Source organism: Camarhynchus parvulus, chromosome 2 (assembly GCF_901933205.1).
Source record: "Camarhynchus parvulus chromosome 2, STF_HiC, whole genome shotgun sequence".
NCBI classification, from domain to species: domain Eukaryota; kingdom Metazoa; phylum Chordata; class Aves; order Passeriformes; family Thraupidae; genus Camarhynchus; species Camarhynchus parvulus.
The window spans coordinates 136,829,307-136,850,784 of record NC_044572.1 but is presented as its reverse complement, the minus strand read 5'-3'; the positions used below and the strand labels follow the sequence as shown (position 1 = coordinate 136,850,784).

General features: G+C 41.6%; 1 protein-coding gene across 6 annotated transcripts in view; it reads left to right on the top strand.

The window, feature by feature from the left end:
- The first annotated feature begins 2,616 nt into the window (after positions 1-2,616).
- TRPS1 (transcriptional repressor GATA binding 1) overlaps positions 2,617-21,478 on the top strand; it is a 211,930-nt gene continuing 193,068 nt past the window's right edge. For 2 of the 6 annotated variants that reach the window (XM_030943269.1, XM_030943264.1), the window contains exon 1: positions 3,041-3,494. The gene's annotated coding sequence lies outside the window, so the exon portion shown is untranslated. Of the gene's footprint in view, positions 2,755-3,040; positions 3,495-3,736; positions 5,609-21,478 lie in introns of those variants that run through there. The other 4 variants (XM_030943266.1, XM_030943270.1, XM_030943271.1 and 1 more) reach the window with 4 other exon arrangements.

Sequence of the window (21,478 nt, the reverse complement as noted above, 5' to 3'; positions counted from 1 at the left end):
ATATAAAAATATATTTTGCCTTTGTTAAGTTCTCTACAGTTCTTTGCGGTGAATATAAACAGATTCACATTGACATCTTCTTGATCTGCTTTATTTTAACTTGAAATGCAGAATGTATCATGAAAGCATTTCTAATAAAGATACGGTAACAAACTTTTTCTGAGAGATAGAGTATTTCATTGGAGTTGTCTACTTGAAACTATGAAAACATGTTGTGTCCTTCTCATCTTTGTTTATGAATGGCTTTGCGGTTTCATTTTAAAAGTGCATGCACAGAGATACTTATGTCCTTTAAAAACACATCACTATAATTCTGCTCTACAGGTGAAAAATGGTGTCTTTGTTATCACACTTTACACACATTGAAATCTGTGTTTTTGCTGTTATCGATCTTCACAGTTTGTCTGTCATAATGTGAATAAAATTTAGGAAAGCTACAGCCACACAAAAGAACTGGCTAGGATTTAAGGTGCAGGGGGCATAATTTCCTGGTTTAAAATAAAAAGACATTAGTAAGTCTCACCAGAGCAGAGAAGTACAGGGAAATAACTCTTCTTTAAATATTTTCCACTCAAGCCCTGCTTGTAAGATGCTTAGCCAAGTAACCTGCCTATTTTAACCCTTCCTATGCAAGACATATGCCAAGGGAACAGTCATTTGGGGCCGATATGCTCAGTAAAAATAAAAAAATGAAAACTGTTGAGAAAAGCATGTTTGAATTGATGTGACAAAAATACTTGCTTTTCACAGTTCTGTATTCACTAAAGTTTGTGGAAGGGGCTTGTCTCTTTGACTGTGGTTCAGCCATGGCATTTGCAGCTTGCGAAAAAGTAAATTTATGAAGTCAGGAAAGGTTGTCTGCGCACATATGAGTGAGCTGCTACCAAGTATGAGGTACTAAAGTATCGAGGCATACTTTGTAACAAACTTGAAATTTTGGGATTACTTTTCTTCCCATTCAATGTATGTCTCTGCAGTTCCAAACTCATTTTCTGTGGATGGGTATAGAGGGAATACCACACATAATCAGTGAGTTCCCCTTTCCCTGTGTCGGGGATCCTACTGTGTCTGCCTAATCATGCAAACTTCCATATTCAACATGACAAGTTCACCTCTTGTATGTGAATTACTGCTTTTCTATTCATAAAGTGCTTTATCAGACAATCCTACAAAAGAACTTGAGGGAGAAATGTGGTCCTGGGTGATTTACACAAGCAATTACTTTACAAATCTGCCAGTGGATTATATTAAACATGTATGAAGAATATTTAAGTTTGGACCGAGGGCTGAGAATGCCATAAGTTTTACAATAGGGTTTCATTTGCGTCACCATGTATCTCTGAAGGTTTTATGCTTTACACTTCACCGGTATTTGAGAGTAAAATTGGAAGGAAAAAGTTATGTAATTTCAAATATTTGGGGGGAAGGAGCTTCAGCTCTCCAACTGTAATCATTTAGTTCTTTTCCAGCTTCTTCCTTAAATAATGTTAGTAGTTGCAAGCAAGTAGAATGCATCTATTTGAATGCGAAATCAGCTTAAAACAACTTGCATGGGAGGAAAAGCACGCCATATAAAGTCACCTAACTGCAGAAAAATTGTGTCCAAATGCCCAACAAATGTTTACATAGTTTTTAACGCCTACTATATTTGGGATTTTAAAACCCTTTCATAGGAACCTTTTATGTACTGGTTCTCCTTGGAGACAGTTTTTACATTGACATGCAGACTTCTGGCAGTTCGTAGTATAGGGGATATAGGAGTATTTCGAATTGAAAAAGTTCTGCCCGAGGAGGAAAACTTGTGAGGTTTTTTTCGGATCGGCTCGAGGCTGACCTGCGACCGGTATCAAAGCGCGGGCGGTAACGGGACTGCTCATCGCCCAGCCGGGGAACTGTCTGCCCACCCGCCTCAGCACCCGCACACAAACGGGGGGCACGGGGCAGAGAGCTGACACCGCCTCTGCAGGGCTGGGGTCTCCCGAGTGCGGTAGCCACCGGAGCGCGTGGGTCGCGCCTTTTATCCCCACCGCCACCGTTCCCAATCCCGCAGGGCAGCGGCGGGTCCCAGTGACAGCCGCGGGCACAGCCGCCTCCCGCGGGCCGCGCTGGGGGCGCGCCTGTGGCCTGCGGCTATCCCTGCTCCAACTCAGCGCAAGTCCCCGCGGCCGCGGGGCGACGCGCCCCCTCAGCTCGCCCGGCTCGGCGGGCCCGGCCCGCGCTGCCCGTGGCCGTGGCCCGGCGGCGGGCGGAGGCGGCGGCGGGGGCGGCGCGGGCCGCGCGGCGGGGCCGCCTGCACTGTCTCTTTAAGGGCGCTCCGTCTGGGGTGGCGCTTTCCTCCGCGAAGGCTCCTTTGATATTAATAGTGTTGGTGTCTTGAAACTGACGTAATGCGGGGAGACGGAGGTCCTGACAAGCGATAACAGTCCCGATAACGCGCCGGCCGCCCCGCGCTCCCAGGCCGCCGCCTCGCTGCCGGCGGGGCCGCCGCGCCGTGCCCCGGCCCTCGCCCCCCGGCCCGCCGCGCCCCCCCCCCCGCGCCGCACCGCACCGCCCGCCGGCGGGCCTGTCGCCCCCTCCCGCCGAGCGGGGCCGAGGGGAGGCAGCGGCGCCGCGGCCCCCCGCCCCCCCACTCCCCCGGCCACCGCCACATAATCCGCGTCCAACTCCGCCGGCAGCAGGAGACGGTTCATGGCTCGCGCCGCGGCTCCACCATCTTCCAGGCTGCCGGGGCTGTTGCTGCCGGTTAATCAACAGGTAAGCGCGGGGGGCGCGGGCGGGGGCGGCGGAGAGGGCGCCGCGGCCGGCGGGCCGGGCGGGGGCGGCGCGGCGGCGGCGGGCGCGGGGGGCGCGCGCGGGGCGGGGGCGCGGCGCCCGCGGCAGCGTGGCGTGTGCCCGGGGGGGCAGCGGGGGTGCACCCCCTCCCCCCGAAATACCCCCCCCAAAAAAAAAAAAAAAAAAATTAAAACAACAACAACAACAACAAAAGCGGCGGGTGGGTGGGCATAATCCCAGGCAACGGGGGCTGCTCGGATTTCACAGGCTTCTCTCGGTGCATCACCCCCCCACCCCCGCACCCCCCATTCCCCCCGCCGGAGGGTCAAAGCCATGTGTGATGGCTGGAAATTGGCGACTTCAAAACGGCGGTAGCCCCGCTGGAGTCGGGAGGGTCAAGTTCAGCGGCGGCGGCGGGCAGGGGGAGCAGCCCCCCGGCGCGGAGGCGGGGAGGGGAGCGGCGGCGGCCGCGGGCTGGTGCGGCTCTGCTCTGCCCTCCCCTCCGCGCCGCTCCGCGCCTTATCTCCGCGGCCGCCGGTTCCCCGGCACCGGGGCGCTCGGGGGAAGGGGAAGGGAGACGCGGGGGGGTGGAAGTAGAAGACGAGCACAGAGGGTTCGCATCCGATGGGCTGCAGTCGCACAGTCCTGCCGCTCCTGCCGCTGCTGGAAGTTTTAATGGGGATCATGACAAACGGGGCACAGAGACACCATCATGAAGAGTAGTAAGTTTGGGAAAAACTTTTTTCTTTTTTTTTTTTTTTCCCCCCTTTTAATTTTTTTTCGCTTCCTATTTTTCCTCTCCTTTCCCTGGAACACATCGGGAGAGGCCGAGTGCGGAGCGGTGCTGCTCCGGGAGAAGGGCTTGGGATCCCTCCCGGTCGCACCGGGGTAGCAGGCGACATAGTGGTGGTGGTGATTTTTTTTTTTTTTTTTTTAGGGTTTTTTTTTTTTTTTAAATCAGAGACGGAGAGACGTAAAAGTTTTCCCTCTTAAAGGCGAAGCCCCACTGCCAGCGCTGCGTCCCCGCGCCCGGCTCTCCCTGCCTGCCACAACTTCGTGGAGCGTCTCACCTCCCCGCCCCCCGGCCCGGGGGCTGCGGCGGGGGCTGCCCCCTCTGCAGGCACCCGCGTGTGGCTTTCCGAAGGGAGCAATGCATGGAGGCGAGGCCGGGGCTCGAGGGGCTGCGCTGCGGTGGGCGCTCCGCGTCCGAGGCCGGGGTGGGCGATCGTGGGTCCGGGGCAGCGCAGGGTCTGGCCCGGGGACTGCGGCCGCTGCGCGCTGCCCTGGGACACGAGAGGCTCCCCGTGGGGGCTTGACATTTCGGGGGCTTTGTTTATCTGCCTCCCTGCTGCAAATCACGGAGCTCAGACACCCAGGCACTCCTACGCGGGTTCTAGTGGGGCCCGCTAGTCTCCTTTATCTTTTTTTTTTTCCACGACCGGTTGTGTTTTCTATCTGCAAATGGCAAACTTCTCCAGTGCCCTGACTGAACTAAGCTGACTAAGTGATAAGCTGGTGAGACGTCTTCCCTCCATCGCTTCTTCTCCGCCAGTGCAGGCACCTTGCCTGGCAGAGCAGGAGCCGGGTCACCCCAGCACTCGTGGGGAGCCAAGGCGACAAGTCCCTTCCGAGGGGGAAAGATTGTCTAGTAAAGAAAATGTAAGCTGCTCTGCAGTCTATGCTGCCTTCACTGCTCTTACACTACACAGCCCATTTTGAATGTTGATGGAAAGAGACAATAATTTAATGCGTCTCAGGTTATATTCAATTGAGTTCAGTAAAGTCTCTCAAGGAACCATCAAACTTTTTTGTCACTCGGGCTGTCTTCAAGTACGCGCAACCGAATCCTGTGGATGTTGGTGGCATCATGTTACTTTCCTGTTGGTTTTAGTAAAAGTTGAACATTCAGAGAAGACTGCCAGAGTTAAAAATGCAAGGGGCAGCAAAGGAAAGTAGTGGTAAGAGCCAGTTCCTGACGTGGACAAAATGAGAATAAAAGTTACAGTAGTCTTCTGAACTGCAGTCTGTGTTTGCCTCATGTTCACAATCTGTGTGTTAGGTTAGACAGCTCTCTCAGATATTCCACCAGAGTGACATTTAAAAAAAGCCTCCAAAAGAGTGAAGGTTGTTACTTTTTTAAGTACTCTGGGTCTATGAGTAAACACACGGTTTGTGTGAGAACATCAACTATTTCCTGTAAATTGTGATGCTGACAAGACTGTCTGGAAATGATATCAACACTTTGAAAGATTTTTTCTTTCTATTTTAACCACTGAATGAAAGTCTGTTAATAATATGGTCAAACCAAACAAGTGGAACCTTTCTCTGTAAAGGGAAAAACAAAGTATTTTTCTTTTTTCCTCTTGAATAATGTATACCTGCCTGAGGTTTGCCACAAAGAATCAGTGATTCTGAAGTTCAGTAGTGCAGCAGTGCCTGTATACAAGTTTATCCTCAGACTGTAACAACAGAAGTCTGCTTCACCTTTTTAAAATCAAGGGAGATTAGACATGAGAAAACAGTCAGTTCCTAATCCACCCTGTTCTGTCTGATTATCGCTTTTTTTTTTGGATGCGTATAATAACTTTCTCTGTTTTAAACTTTGCATATACGTAGTCACAACAAAGTAAGTAAAGGGCAAAGTTGCATCAGCTTTTAAGTTTACATGTATTGCCTGTGATCCTCTAAAACAGACTCCAAATAACACTGAGCAGTCTTTGCCTGTGAGAGCATGGCTTTTTTTTTTATTTCATAGCGCTGTTAATAAAGGAAAGGAATGTAAATGACAACTTCACAGATCTGAGACTTCTTTGGGCATCAAACGCGATGCAGCCAGGTTATCCTTTCATGTTTTTAATGCATTTTTAGTATAATTTATATGGTAGCTTTATGGGTTGACTTACATTTTTATCAGTGAGAATAAATTCAGTAACATTTGATGAATCCTTAGCAGGATTATTTTCAATAATATCTTCTCTAGCATTTGTAGTAAACTTTCATGGTGCACACTATTATCATGCATGCTCTGGCTGAGTGTAAAGAACGCTCTTATCCACATATCATGATACTGCATTTATAACAGCAAAGTACTAATTCTTGTCTGTGGACTGGAGTGTCTGTGACATGCAATTGTTTCTAGTCAAATCTGTGTATTCCAATCGTATTATATTTTAATGCTAGTTGACACATTGGGTTTTGTATTTTCAAAGCATTGTGCAAACAATGACTAATTACTTTCTGTTCATGCGAATTACCTCTTTTAGCACTTTATCAGCCAGTTGCTTTGAAATAAAACTATTTTACATTACAGTATGAAAGAGTTAAAAAATTAGCAGAGACATTTAGGAAAAAACCCAAAATGTAATTACAACCAGGCAACTTTTGGTATGTATTTAAATTTTTCTTTTTATGTGGAACTTTCCTTCTAAGGCTGGGGGGGCTGTATGTGTATGAATATTTATGTTTCTTACAAACTCTTGACAATATTTTAATGTAATAATCTTAATAGAAACATTCTCAGATCTTAACTGAAGCCACACTGGCAGTATCGCTTTAATAAAGGTTTGTGGGTAACACCAAATATAACATTGTGAGAAAGTTTATGGTTAAATATTTTTGAACATGATAGGCTGGGAATCTGACAACCCTTTTTGTTAGGTGAAAGTATAGTGGAAGTGAATTACATTTTTAATGCCGTTTCAAGTAGAACAAACTGCCACCTGGTAGTGAAAGTATTGGCCTTGAATAGAAATATATTCTGATTAAGGTATTCTAACTGGTGTGTAAAATGAAGCCATTCATTCAGTAAACTGACAACTTTCCAGTTGATGTTTGCCCTTACTTAATTTAGTTTCCTCAACACAACTAGTGAGGTAGACTGGGTCTGTTTTTGGCAGTCCTGGGCAACTGTAAACTTGGATATATTTGTCCTAAATATTATACCTCATGAGTTAAAAAACAATTGGGTAAAAAGAATAGCAGGCAGGTATGAGAAAAAAAAAAAAAAGGATTTCTTTTTTGTTTCTGAAACTTTCTCAAGTTCTTACCTAGTAAGAAAACAATGCTATTTTCAAATACTGGTGATTAATACTATAACCAGCGTAGTCAGCACCCATTTATTGTATAAATACCATTGCCTGTTGACCTTTGGATACATTAATTACAGCATATCTGGTCTAGGTTCTATTATTTTTGTCTGTCCAGAAGATAAATAAAGGTGCCCTTTCCAGTCCTTCTGGAGAAGAACTTTTTTGCTTGGTATTGTCATGAATTATGGAGTTTTTTTGCTTGCCCTGTGCCAATGAAGTTCTCTTTTGACTTTAAAAGATAAGCTTACATCCAAAGAGAGAATATTTGATAATTTTAAAACTATTTGCGCGTTTTATGGTACGTACAAACTTTCTGGGCTTTGCTTTTTTTGGATTGTGTGTTGCTAATTAAAAGAAAAGCACAAAGAGTTATATTAGATGATGTGAAGGATTAAAGTACAATTACACCATCAAATAGTAAATGTTTACAAGGGCAAGACGTGCAACTACATTTTTCAGATAGTACTTATTATTCACTCCTTAATGTTATTTTGTACCTAATCAATAAAGGGCCTTCCAGAATGCAGCTCCTTCGCCAGTTGTACGTGTGCCCAGAACACAAGAAACGCTGCTGGGGCAGAGGAGCACAGGGAGGGGAGGAAAGTGCTGGCATATTACTCTGACTTCTTGTCATGCAGACCAAGGCTCAAATGAAAGATGGAGCAATGGGAGGATAGCTCCCCTAGTCTCGATTTAAATCCCCAGTGGACATTTTGTCACACACCAAAAGTGTTGCACAGCCGAACACCATTCCACTTGACGTGTTGTCTGGAGTCAGAGGAGCCTCTGATTTGGCACCACGGGGTTTAGAAGACTATGATTTAGGTGAACTGGCACAGCTGTATGTAAGAAACGTATAGCCATTATGTTTTATTCATGTTCTGTGCTATCAGATTCTTATTTTCTAGTACCTTTAAAGTGGTGCTTTAAAATTTTATAATAACACCACCAGTGAAAAATACATCTAAAATTTAACAGAACTCGCCAATCATTCTATCAGTGATTTTTAATATGGTCCTGCTGCATTAACTAAGGAATCTAGTTCCTGCTGGGGATCTCTGTATGTGGATTTAGAAAAGCTGTCAAAAGAAAATGCTTCATAAGATTGCGTCGCTGCCACGGGTGGCGCTTCCGTAGGACGTTTCTGCAGAACCCTCTTGGTTCCATCCCATAAAGTTCGGTGGAACTTTTCCGTCTCATAAGGGATGTGTGTGAGTACAGCAGCTACAATAAGACTTCCTGCCTTGAAAATAGAATTATTTTGAATTGCAAAGTTTACTCCTAATAGTAATTTTTACTTTCTTAGCTTCAGTTGATGCATGTCTAATTTCTCATAAATCTGCTTTCTTTCCAAGCTCAGATCATCTTTACTCTTTTCCTTTAAATTTATTTTAAAATATTTAATTTTTAAAATGTTACTAGCCCTTTAAAAACCTGTAATAAATGCTTTACAAGTGGCTAGACACCTTCCCTGGTGGTTTAATTTATACAAGCAGGAAACTTTCTCTCCTTCTTTCTCTCTCTCTTTCTTGTTTTCTTTAAACCAACCGACGTAATGCCAAACTTTGCTTTAAAAGAACAGACAGAAGTAATTGGTAGCTTTTAACTTTAATAATGTTCTGGATTGGTTTTAGTGGCCAAACTGCATTTTTTTTAAATATCAAGTAAAAACGGGCTTGTGGCCTGAGGAAGAAAGGCCCTGTTGATGCAGTTATTTTTATTCTTGTTTTTCAATCTGTTATTAAAAATCTTTCCTGCTGAGCTCTGCTGGATTTCTCCAATTGCTCTTTGTGATGGTTGGTGCATTTCAGGTTATGGTAACTTTAACTGTTTTCTGATTTTTACTTTTTCCCCCCCGCCATGGGCACTTTGAGATGCTTTATCCTTTTTTTTTTTTTTTGTTTTGTTTTGTTTTAATTTTATTCCCCCCAGCATTCCTTCTGCCTTCTCCAGCACTTGACTCCTCATTTCAGAGAAACAATTTATTTTGATTCTGAGAGAAATAATATGTTAAACATGCCTTTGATGGCTGTTCAATGAATATTATTTTCCTAGTATGAGTGTGTTTTACACCTGTTAGTGACGCTGATTAGGAAGATACTAGCTAGTCATTGCAGAACACATAAGAGATCTTATATTTCAGAGTGTCCACTTTCTGTGCTTTCTCCACCCCGTGTCTTAAAGCTAAACGAGATTTTAAAATATGTTTAGTAATAGTCTCGAGTGATCTGTATCTATTTGTATTAACTTGATATTAGAAACAAGAAAACCCAGCAGAAGGATTTTTAAAAATGACCGTAAAATCCAGTCAACACATTTTTCCTCATTTCTTTATTTTGTTCAGGGTTTTCTGTCTCTTTTCCTTAATTTCTTTTCTACATCTGCTGGGGTTTTGAGCACAAGCAAACTTTGTACAGTAAAAGATGGAGTTGGGCAATAGACTTCCTTGACGAAGTTGACGTCAGGACGACTTCATAAGTTGGCAAGTAGGAAAATCGTTCAAAGACTGAGTTGGCTTGTGCCAGTTTTCCCTTCCTTTAGGGGAGACACTCCACCCAGTAGGAGGTTACCCCACCCAATGTGGAGAGCTATAATTCAGTGGCAACACTTTAAATGTCAGTCCTCCCTAGGGTTTAAACCCCAGACTTGTCTTGCCTCAATCTTTAGATTTAATCTAGCATTCAATCTGTTGAAGTTACATCTCATCTTCATAAGCACTTTTGGGGCCTGATCCTTCAGTTCTCATTCTTGAAAAATACTGTTGTCAGGGGACCTTTGGATTCAGTAAAAGCTGCAGGATTGGCCTCTGCAGAGTTGTGTGTGTCTGTGTCTGTCTGTAAGGAAGATTGTGTCTGCCTGATGAATACTGTATAATCCATGTTGTTTAAGATGAAATTGTAAAATGCTTAAAAATCTGAAGTAGTCCTGGAGTAGTAATGCTGTAAAAGAGATTTTTCTCAATAAGTGAATTGTACGTATTTTTAATCTATCAATTTCCCAGGTTGAAATGTGATTTAAAAAGGGTCCAACTCTCAAGAATTTAAGGCATTTTTACAATTTTTTCCTGTATTTTTCTGTATCATGACGGAGACATATTTTTGAATGCTGCTTGTAGCAATTTTTTCATCTCTAATGGAAAAGGAAAATCACAGCCTGTAGCTTAGTACCCACAGAAGGCATTGAGATACTTGGGCAATACTGAGAGCGCTCAAGGAAAAATTAGGTTTTGGTGTATTTTCAAAGTCAACGTGTAATTTTTATAGGCACATTTTACTTCTTCGTGGTGTCTATTCTCAAGCAGCCTTTTCAGATCCCCCATTACACTTAACAATACTCTCTGTATTTTGAAAATACTCCAGCATTTTTAGTTTGTTAATAGATCTGGGAAAAAACACCCGTAAAAGATGATGCTAAAAATCATCAATGCACTTAATGTTTCTCAGCAAGATTTACTTAAACAGTGCGCTTCAGTTTTGCCTCAAACCATTTCAAGCCACCTCTGATCCAAGAATGTACCAGTTCTTGGTTCCTGGAAGATTAAGCATGACAATTTCTATTATATAATGAACAGCAGTATTGTTTGAACAAAGGTAACATATTTTGATTTGTATACCTTTTTTTGGCAGCTGGCACTAGAGTGAGTCTAAAATGAGTGGTGATCTAACCATGTAAATATCTGAATGTTCTTGAAACACACAGTATAGATGTAGTGTGTTTAAATCATTGAATCTATCTACCTATATTATATAGAATGTGTATGTATGTGTATATACAAAGCCGTAAATGGTGTGTTCTGCTATCTGTAGCCTTCAAATGTGTATCCTTTGGGGTATTCCTGACCTACTTTGCAAAGTCTGCAGTCTGAGGTACATACTGAAACTTAAAAAATTAAACACACAGGTTGGTGGTTCACAAAGAAAAAAAAAGGCACAAGGGAATATTTGATAGTAGTTAATTACAAAGAGGGGGGAAAAAGGCATGGTCTGTCTACCCAAATACCTTGCAGACTGGTTTTGGATATCCCAGTGACATTACAGGGACTATTTTAAAAAACAAAATCTCAACTTACCTAAAAACGTTTGAAGTAGATACTGAAGTTAAGTAGTGCCTAAAATTCCTATATTCAGATGTGGTTTAATGAAAGTTAAATGAGTTAGGATAAAGTAATTTTCTTTGGGGGTGAAGGGTTTCAGTGTTTCCAACATATGAGTCTTCTTGACTTTCTCACACACCACTCTTCAGGCAGAAGCTGTGAGATGTGGAACATAAAAAACTTATTATGCAGGTGAAACTTTGCTTCATGAATTCAACTAATGAAAGAAAGATAAGTCCACTTTCCAAACTTGAACATAGTTTGCTTTTCTATGTAGAGTTCTCAGTGTTAGATGTATTAAATACACTCAGCAGACGTTGGCCAGCTGCAGTTACAGAGTACAAACCAAAAATGCAATACACGTTGATCATTGCTGAGCCTTTTCCTCCTGCACGGATAGATATGAACACACATGCACACACACAATTAATAAACTAAACCTTGCCCCAAATACCTGAGGGAAAAGCTTATGAAAATAGATTAGCCTTACCATGTGCCTTGCAGGTAAACAGTATCTGCCTCTGCTGGAGCAATGGGAGAGGAGAGCTGCTGAACAGGCACCCAGCTCTGGAGGCTGAAATCTGGGGGCCCTCAGTAAAATCCCCACCTCTCATTTCAGCTGTTACAGTGGTGGGAAGGAGGAAACATTAACTCATGTCTCCCATCTACTGTATATACTGTTTTCTTTCTGTGGCCTCCTACAGCCATCTGAAATTTATGCCATCCAATTAGTCTCCTTTTACGTTCCTCAGATCTGGACTTTTCTTTAAAACTAAACTCCTATTTGCATGTTATGTCTATCATGAAAAAAAATAATGTAATGGATTAAATTAATCCTGTAATAGTTGTTTGAGCATACTGTAGGAATGTAAATAATTTTGTAGCATTGAGCTCATATTTCCAGTCTTATGGGGGGTAAGATCAGAAGTTATCAACAGCATAAATCTGAGTCATTCATCTACAATAAATCTTCTAACAAATACCCACCCTTTGTACACCCAGAGATATTCTCCAAGACTGTTGAAACTCTGCACACACCTGTATCTTGACTTACGTGTAAGTCCATATGCATGACTAGTAGATGTATCTTCAACTGCAATCAGATAGTATGTTAGACTTCAGCAGCTGCAATCAAAGTAGTCTGTGGACAAAAAATTTGATTGCCACTTGATTGCTGCTGGCTGTGTGGCCCTCAAGGTTGTCTTTTCCCCGTAGAAAGTCCCAAAGAATCACTAGTTAAAAAGTTGTGTGGAATATTGTACTGACTCCAGCTCTGCCAGAATTCAGGATACAAAGCGTGAAGTGCCTCATCAATATCAGGTCAGAAGTGACTGTGCATAATTCATTTCTATCTAGATGTCATTCTGTCATATGTAAGGTGTGCTCTGCCTCTGCTACTCTGTTTCTCCCTCATGCAGATCGCTCTCTTTGGCTGCCCTGCGCACATACATCCATTCTAAAAATACATGGACATGGAAGCCCATCTGTGTTGCATAATTTTTTTACAAAAACACCAGTGTTTGTATTGTTCTTTCTCTGAGCCCTTAATGAGTTTAAAGAATTTAATGTGACTTAATGAGGTTTCTTATTCTGTTTCTGACACAGACACTAATGAGGGAAAAGTAGAACAAATTGAAAACCAACTTTTACTTGCTAGTTTCATGATGTCATCAAATGCGGGATATTACAACTCCTGGAAAAATTTACAAATCTAGGCAAGAATCCATTTTGCATCACTGTCTTTCAGTTGTTTGTGACACAAGGTTTGCTAGCAAAACAAAGGTTAGCATAACTTGATGATTTTTTTTTTTATGTTTAGGATGGGTTTTTTTGGGCAAATTTTTGGAAAAGTGAAAAACCTGCTTTGTTTCTCAACCTGGCAGAAACTTAGACGCTACCAAAGATTGATTAATCCCTCTGATTATGGCTCTGATCTCTCCCTGTACATGGAAGGGAGAAAAACTTCTTGCAGCTTCGTCTAGAATAACATCCAGTCCTCATTAGGCATCCTCTAACTCTGTTGCAGCCTACTGAGAGGAAACTGTGATTTTTGGGACTTCATGTTACACTTACTAGAGTTTGGTACTTTACAGCACTTCGCTGGACTAAGGACACAGTAACAATATTTTGTAAGGCGCCACCTTGATTTTCTGTTGCCCCACTCAGGATGGTCAAAGGAGTATTTCACTGCATGAAGCTGCCCTTCAGCAGGACCACTGTTGGTCTGTTACCTTTAAAAGTGATTATTGTGGTTGGAAAACAGTTCATTTCCCAAAGGGGAATGAAAAGTAAGAGTAGGTTTAGGAAGTGCACCTGCTTATGAGCCCTGCCGCTTCTCACTGGCTTCACGGCATGCTTTTATCTTGTCCTCAGCAACTTCTCTCTGAAAGGCTTGTGGAGATGGCAGTGGAGGACAGCTGTGTAGAAATAGGGACTGAAGGTCTGGTATGACAGGTACATCTCTATGGAAGTAGGCTCTAATGCCCTCACAAGGTTGCATGCCATGCCATCAGGGTGTTTCTGTCAGGCCAAGGGAAGCAGTGACTTTCGTAATCCACTAAATGTGCTTTTGGTATAACCAAATTGCGGACAGTTGCAGCATAGTACATAAAATGTTTTTTTATAACATCTGATTTTTTTTCAGCAGTTAGTATTTTTTACAATATCAAATAAATTGCACAATGTGTGATTTCTTAGGTTGATGTTAACCCTTGGATCTTCTGTGAGGAGTTTTATGGCTTTGCATTTTATTTTTTTGCAATTAGTTGTTGGCTTTATATTTTTAACTGCAACAAAAGATAGTTAAAAAATTAATAATAATTTGAATTGGAAATATGGGCAGTTTTGACCAACTTTCTTGAGCATTTTCATACAAACAGAAGAAAGTAACTTGTTTGGTTGGTTTTTATGTATGTATATGTGTGTTTGTGGTTTGTTCTTTTTTTTAATAAAAGTTTTTTCATAATTTGGTAGTTCAACAAACACGAGTATATTCTGAAAATATTTTTCACAAATGGCAGACAGAGTCTAGAGCCGCAAAACTATCTTCTGGAGTTTTAAAACACTGGAAAGTAAGATTTATTGGACCTTAAATATCCCAGTGGTGCAGATTTATTTGGTGTTCATGGCAGTCTCAGCTTAACTTTCCTTGGAGATTTGTTGTGGTACTGCATTATCTAAGAAACATTTAAAATCGATTGTCTAGGGTTTTTTTTCTTCAGTCGTTCCTCAATTTTTATTTGCGCGTATGAAAATCCTTACTAAGAAAGATGACCTGGCAGCTCTGCTGAACTTTACGCTGCAAAACATTTTACCTGAATAGGACAAAATTAAGCATCTGAAAAGCTGACATTTTAAAAGATTTTTGTATCTATAGTGGTGCATGACAGTGGCTGGTTGACAATGTCAAGGAGCTTAAAAAATAGAGAGAGAAAGAAACCGCAGTTGTGGAATTTATTTTAATCGGGTGAATGAGACTCATGGTTTGCAAGTTTTACCTTCTTGAGTCTTCAGAATTTATTGCTAAAAAGACATATGCCTGAATAGAAAGACAATGAAGATATTGCAAAATCCACTATGACATGAAGTGCTCTTACTGTGCGTGAATACAAATCATTTATTTTTTCTCTCCAGCAAACTGACTTTTTTAGTCAGAAGGAACTTCAGATTAGTCCCTACCAGAGTAATGCTGCCATAAACCCTTCACTCCTCACCTGTATCTGTGCAGCGTGATGGTCTGTGGTAGTTTTCACAGAGTTGCTGCGCTACTTTCGCTCTGGAATGGGACTGCATTGACTTCACTTCTGCAGAAAAAGTACTTTTTCTTAGAAAATACACTACATGAAAGAAGAAAGGGCTATGAGAATGGAGAGAGTGCTCTGATATATGAGCTGAGATTATGGATGTTGTAATGCTGTTTTTCTGTAGGACTGTAGAAAAATCACATTGGGACCAAAGTTCCTGTGGATTACCATGCAATATTTATTACCATTTTCCTGTGTTTTCCCTGGTTAGGATCTAATCCTTCAATGTCTGGAGCTGCATGGAGTTAAGAATTTGTCCATTCAGAGAGGAAAACCTTGCCAGCTATGGGATTTCACTGTTTCACTACCTGTATTTATTTATTTCCCCCTCTAACATTTCTGAGAGCAAGGGGATTGAGAGTGGAAGACGGAGACAGAGGATAGGTAAAGTGAAGGAGTAGCAGGGACACGTATCTGCTCAGTAAATAGTATTTACTGATTACTGTTTACTGTCAAGCAGATTACTGCAGTTATATTTCTATGAAGCAACCCGCATGCAGCCAGTGCAAAGGAATGAAGCGAAGTCCTGTGCAATTCTGAGGTAACTAAAAGATGTGCTTGTGACATACTTCTAGCAAAAGCCATTTTTGGTTGCTCAGTACCCTTCTCAAACACTGTAATTTTGCGAGTGACACATTTGATTATGAGCAGCCATCAAAACACTCACAGGCATCTTGTTTGGGAGAAGAATGTGCTTGAATTAAATATTTGCAGGTCAGAGAAATATGTTGATTTCTTCTTTTAATTTGTCACCTTCCTGGTCTTTTTCAATTTGGTTGATAGTTTTTCAATTTTGGAGGTTATTTAAAAGAGATGATAAAGTTTACACTTTTGCATTCCTTACTTGTGCAGAGCTTTCATTTGCTTCCTTGGGAGAGTTGGTCTGAGGAAGAGCTGCTGCCTGCTTTTGTCTTGATATGGATAAGATGTGGTTAGTATAGGGGTCTCCTCATCCTTAAAGCTCCCTTATTGCCATGAACTCGTTGCCTCCTTGGGGAAGAGATTTTCAATCTGATTTTCAGTCCCTTCTGTCAGGTTTTAGAGAACAGTATGAACTGTCTTACTAGAGCTGGCAGTAAGGAAAAGGAAGGGAATCTGGGCACATCTTACCTCTTTGTTAGGGAGAATAAGGTATAGGAAGCCTCTGCTGAGCTTGCCGGGTAATTTTTTGGTAATCATCTTCTCGTGATGGAATATACACGTAGAAAAAACACAGAAGTTAATGTTTACTTTATAGATGCTTTATTATCAAGCATAGAGACCTGACAGTTTCATGGTTAAGTGCCTAAAGTTGTTTTTGGCTTTGCAGTTGTTGAATTAATCACTGCAAAGCTAACTAATTGTGTACCTTTTATAGCTTCCCTCCCTTCTCTTTTAATGAAAGGGAGATATTTTGCTCTTTCTGACTTGGAGTTGGGCTATCCCATTAACTACTAGCAGCAAGCGCTTCAGCTTTTACGGAGTTACCTCAGGAGTCATTCTAGTATATGGTGAATTTACTTACTGATCCAGTTATTTATAGCCTTCAGTGCCCATGCTGTAGAATGAGAAAAATGTTTTTTAAAAAGCATTTTAAAAATACTTTTTACAGTTGTATAGAAATTGCTAGCTCTTTAATTCTGAGTTTACAGATGGTACTACTGCTACTGTTTTGATTTGTGAGGGACAGTATCTTTGTCTTAGTGAGATGTTTTGTAGCCAAAATTTAGAGTTTAAATGGATTTTATTTTTTAATTTTTTTTCTTCCTTAAATGTTAGACATGGACAAAAAAATGACAAGGATCTCATCTTTATAGCGAGCTGCATGTCAGGGCTGATGGAACTACAGCTAGTTAAACTCCTTGGTTTTAAAGAAAGATGAAAAAGTTGCTGCAAAGATTAGCTTAATTTCTGTCAACAATTTTATTAAGGCAAAGACAGAATCAAAGGCAGAATGGAAAAAGTTGGGATTTTTGCCACTTGGTTATTTTTTTCTGAGGCTGTGTAAGCTTTTTTTTTTAATAAAAAAAATTAATGTAGAATTCAGTGTTTCCCACAGGAGAACTTTCACGGTTTTAGCATAAAGAAAGTGCATTTTAATTCAAAGACACTGGTACATTTCTTAAGGCTTTGAAAGGAGTAATCCAACAGGTATATAAAGCTCTGATGATAAATATGAAGATATTTTATATCTACCCTTGTTAAAATACATGGTTTATTGTTGTGCGTGTTTAGAATAATACTGTTTATTTAAGATACCAAATTTATTCTTCATTTTAAAGACAAGTCTTGGCTCCTCTTGATTTTTTATGTCAGCTGGCTCATTTAATGTCAAACAAAGGTTTCCCTTCAAGAACTTTTAATAATTTTAAAAGAATCTCTGATTGCAGTTGGAAATTTTGTGTATATAACTAAACTAACAAGTCTGTTTATTGTATGGGAGAGGCTCTAGCGATATTATTTATCTTAGGGTCCACATTATTGGAAGGCAGAACTAATGATGGTGAATGCACACTGTATATTAATGTAGTCCACTTTCAGCACTATATAAATAGGATTGTAAATACACACCTGCAGAGTGTCTGCAGTTACACGGTCATCGCACAGAGTCCCTCTGTGCTCTCCTAATACATATCCAGTATATATCTCTGTGTGTATCACTTCTTGCTAACCCAGGCAGCATACTGCAGCTGCTGTTTCTCTTGAGGAGGTGTCTATAAAATGAACATTAGCAAAACCAAAATTCTGGGATGGCTTTAAGCAGAGCACATGGGTGTACTGTTACTCAGTCTTTTCATACCTGCCCAGTCCTTTTCCCTGCATAGGGCTAGCTGTACAAGATGAGCTGGGTGTCAGTCTGAAATGTCGGCTGGTCCTCTGAATGGGGCAGATGATAAGGTGTGACATCAATAATTGAGAGCTTTCTTGGCTTCCCAGAGAGAGATATAGTGAAGAACTAGTCAGAAAATGCCATTATTTCTATAAAAAGTCTGAATATGTGACAACTACACTAGCAGCGGGTTCTTTAATTTTCATTAAATTAAAGAACCTGCTGTAGCAGGGCCCTCATCCTAAACTTTTCCTTTATTTCATCAAACAGCCCTGGCAATGCCATCATCTCCCCTCTGGTGTTTGCATACACATATTCAGGGTAGCCTGAAATCTAAATATGAGTTGCTGGTTGCCTGCGGTAGCTGAGGCTCCTTCCCTCCGCTGCACCTTGGAGCCTCTTGAAGCCCATGGTAGAAATCCTGGGCTGCTCCCAGGGCCCAGTTCTTCCGTGGGGTTAGAGAGGCTGCTGGTGCACAGTGTCCCTTGGCCACCTTTGCAGGGGTGGCTCTTCACCCTGAGCTGTGCCTACCCCTCTGCGCTGGGCCTGCAGTGTCCTTTGAACAACTCAGGCTGGCTCCCATCCCGGGGACACTCCTTTGGGTTTCCAGTTGCAGCTCCTGCACGTCTGGGAGCATGGCTGGGAGCTGGCTGCTCGGGCGCCTGCTGAATGTGCCAAGTGGGGGTGAGTGCTGGATTTGGGGCCCCCATCCCCTCTGCAGCAGCACGTGCAGGTGGACCCCATGGTTTAGGCTGCAACTGCTGATGGCCATGGTGTCCCTGGGGAGGGAGAGGAGCCCCTGTCTAGCACCCAGAATGCTGGAGGGCAGGAGGGAGAGAGGGATCTCCTTTTTTAAAGGAGTTGTTTTTTTTCTCACCCCTGTTCTTTATTCATAAACCTAACGCAGTTCCACAATTCCCAGACATGTAAAGCTGCAGGGCTTTTTTTGTTTTGTTTAAATCTTTCTGAACCAGCCAAATTTTTGAGGTTGGCACGAGGTGCAGCCAGTACCATGGCCTTCCAGGGCTTGCTTGGTCTAGAAGTCTGCAGATGTTTTCTGCTGGATCTGACTCTTAATGAACAAAAAAGATTTTGGCGTCCTTATTTATTTATTTTCAAGGGGAAAATGTGGTTTAAAACGTTGATAATTATGTTTTACATGAACTACTCAGACTTTATGTGACTGTATGGGAAAATGAATGCTCATCAATTTAAAAAAAATTCTTTATTCATAAAGCATTCATATTTAAAGTGATCTGTCTTTTTTTCCCCTCCTCTCCTTAATGAAAACAGGGTTTGAGGAGTATTACAAATAATTATGTTTTTAATTACATAGAGTTCTGCATCAGAATTCTTGAAGACGGCCCACTGTGATCCTCTGGTGAAAATACCAGGGCTTTTCAAAAGCTTTATAATTATCTGTTCTCACTGCTCCTCTCTTTGCAATACACACATAGTAACTGAAAAAAGGAGAAAGAAAAATACTCCAGGAGGGATCCACCTACACATGTGCATAGGTCAGGCACATACATCTCGTTCAGAATGATTATTTTTCTTTTGCAGCAGTCAGGTAGTACTTCCCACCCTCAAAACCCAGCTTGTGTGCTCTTTCAGAGGGAATACTTATCGCAAAGCTGCAGCGCATTTTAATCAAGGTTCCCAGAGTAGTTTACAAGCATTAATTGCCTCTTAAGGACAGGATGAAGTATTATACCCATTGTACTGATGGGTGAGCCAGGGCACAGGGAACCTAAATAACTGCAGTGTTAGTGAGCCAGTGGCAAAGCTGTGATCAGAGCTTTGGTGCCTTCACTCTTGGTGCTGCTAAGATACCTCCCCTTTAACCCATCAGTCTTCCTTTCTTAAATCAAAAAAAGTCAGACTTTGACATCTTTTATTGCATACTATGTGGGAAATGCTGTGCTTGCTCTGAAGCTGATGTAAACCTGTGTGAATTTGCTCTTGTTTTATGTATTTGCAAAGTGTGAAGGCCCTTGTGGCAGGACTTCCCTTGAATTCTGAACCTTATGCTTTTCTGCTGTCTTCTGTGGCTCCAGTAAGCCGCTGGATCATCCCCAAAATAGTTCCCGCGGCATCTGTTACTGATGTATCACTGCACCGTGAGTGACAGAAAGAATTCCACTTTTCAGCACAACAGTTCACTTGCTAAGTGATTCCCCAGCATGATACATGCTCTGTCTTGTATTTAATTATCTTTTAGTTATCAAAGCAGTAATGGAGTTGTGCATAAGAAGTGTATGGATCAATAAAAACAACTAAAAATTATGAAGGACCTGAAAGGCAGAGTCCAGCGGTTCTTCAGATGTTAATTTCTATTTTTCTGAAAAGTTTTTGTTTTTTTCTTGAGAACAACATCAGAAAAAAGGATTTAAGTTTTTATTGTTTATTCCTATCTTCTGATGATCATGCATATATTCTCAGTGCTTTGTGAGAGCTAGTGTGAGTGCTAATGAAAGTTTGTATTGGAGTAGTCCCTAAGAATATGATCATTGTTGCAAATTTATTAACACCATGAAAGATTTCCTGTCCTAAAAAGTCTGCCAGCAAAAGTCATAATCCTGAGTGGGCAGAACCATGTGGTAGGTTTGACTGAGCCCCTTTGACAACTATATCATTTATTTAACTGTCTATCTTTAGAAGTTGGGAAGCTCACCTTTGGTTTCAGAGGCATGCTGAAGCTCTTGCGCTGCATACATGGTGAGGACAATAGAATACCAGAGTGCTCGCTTGCCTTTAACTACTAAATAATGTGGTTGCACATGACACAACAAGAACAGAGGTATAATCCTGCCCTGTGAAGCAGGTCACATGTTTCAGGTTCTCTCTGTAATGTATGCAAAGTAGCTGCTTAAATCATTATGAGTGTGTAAATCACCATCCTCATAAACAATACCATCAAGGTACAGTCAGGCAACATGTCTCTTATGGGTTGACTGGAGCTGGAATTTCTTTCAGATGTTGAGGAGGTACGTCAGTGCATGTGAAGCAGATCTGTTGCTGCAGTGTGGTCTCTGCAATGTTTTGGATTTCTAAGATGAATATTGTTTAGGCTGCCTTCTTCACACTGAATTGCAGTGAAAGGAGGAGGACATGAATGAGGCAAATGAGCAGCTTATATGATTCAAGGCTTCCATGAAAAATTTGCTCCTTCTTTTTCCTCTGGCTCTTTTAAGCCACGCAACTGATACCCGTTTATTTCTCTGCATAAGTTTAGTAAGTATTTGAAGCTCCTGTTCCTATGTCTGTTGTGCATTTGGGGAGGAAAAGATGTGTTGAGTGGTGTGTGAGAATCCTATCTTCTGTTTTACCCATCATTTCCCTGTATGGGTTATGACACTGTTTTTTCTGTTTTTCTTTAACATGCTGATGTACTCTCTGTAACTCCTAAGTAACACTCCACACCTCTTTAACGCAAATCTGACTAGTTCAGTGTTGAGTGAAACTGAAAGTGAGACTAATCTTAAGAACGCTGCTGTACTTCTGCATAAAGTATAAATATGTGCCATTATCATTATTATTTATTTGTCATTGTTATTATTACTGGAGCTTGTATTTTCTTGGTGGAGCGGGAGAAGTAAGTGCACTGTATCATCACCTCCCCACCCCCAAATGTTGTATTTTTAATCACTTTAAATAGTTGTTTGGGGTGTCTTTATTACAGTGAATCATGTCTTTAATATTTGTTTTAAGCACACCTGTGGTGAGTTCATACTAAGGCAATGGAACCTTCTTTCATTTGCCATCATGTAGTACTTTTGCGACATGTAAAATGCCCCTGGTTTATAAACACAGATAGATATTCTGTGCCGAAATCCTTTCCCTCAAATATGTAAGGATCAGATAGTTCTCCTTAAAATGTGAATGCAGAGATGGTAACTCCATAAGTGCAGTA